Here is a 1,038-nt window from a genome sequence, read left to right on the forward strand (position 1 = left end):
CTCGGGGGACTACAACTCCCAGCAGCCACTGCGCCGCGCGGCCCCCTAGCAGAGTCGCCGAGCAGCCGTGAGGCAGGCTGGGAGCTGTAGTCCTTGCGTCCGCAGCATTCAGAGCCTGCGCAGTCGGCTCTGCAGCCCGTGATAAGAGACCAGCTGGACAGGGCTGTGAAAGGAGAGGGACTGAGGGTGTGGGGGTGACCTCTTAACACGGGGAGGGTTACAAAGCAGGGGCGGATGGATCACCACTGCAACGGGCTGGGAGCAGGCCATGGCAATGGTTTTTCAGATGGAAACCGACCCTTTCATAAAATCATTTTCCATGGGAAACCTGCAATTTTGCCAAAAAAACCCACCCCTAATTTTCCGCCCGGAAAATCACGCTGACAACTCCCCTGCTGCCCCAGTGCTCAGCCTCCCCTCCCACCCTAGGCTGACCAGATAGCAAGTGTGAACAATCAGGACGTTGGGTGGGGTGGCTAGGTACTAGGCTCCTCTGTAAGACAAAGCCCCTAATATTGGGACATCTAGGCACCTTACTCCCTCAGCTCCAGCGGCCAGACAGGCAAAGCCTAGGGACCTAGGCTGGAAGGCTCTTGTCAATTGCAGTTTCTCACTGAGAGCAGGCGGGGGCAGCTAGAAAGCTGGAAAACTCCATTTCAATCCTCCAGAAAAGGATTTTTTCTAGATGTCTCTTCCTGCAAACAACTGTTGCGTTTTTGACTTTTCACCCCCATTCAAGAGAAAACATTTTCAAAAAGGTGAAATTTTTCACAGGGAGGGATTTCCATTTCCCTGGCCAGCTCTAATCAGTACACCAGCACTTAGAGACCAAAGGATCCGCACTGGATTTACCAGGGAAAGGAATTCCATCATGTCTAGTATATGGAAAGGTGGAAGCAGCTGGGAGCTCCCCCTGGGTAGCCTTGAAGGGGTGCACGTACTGTCATGCCACTCACTCCCGCGACTGTACCTTTAACACTACCTTTTGCCCTCCTCCTAAAGAATTATGACAACACCCTACTGCACTTTCAGCAAAAG

This window comes from Eretmochelys imbricata, chromosome 16 (genome assembly GCF_965152235.1).
Source record: "Eretmochelys imbricata isolate rEreImb1 chromosome 16, rEreImb1.hap1, whole genome shotgun sequence".
NCBI lineage: Eukaryota > Metazoa > Chordata > Testudines > Cheloniidae > Eretmochelys > Eretmochelys imbricata.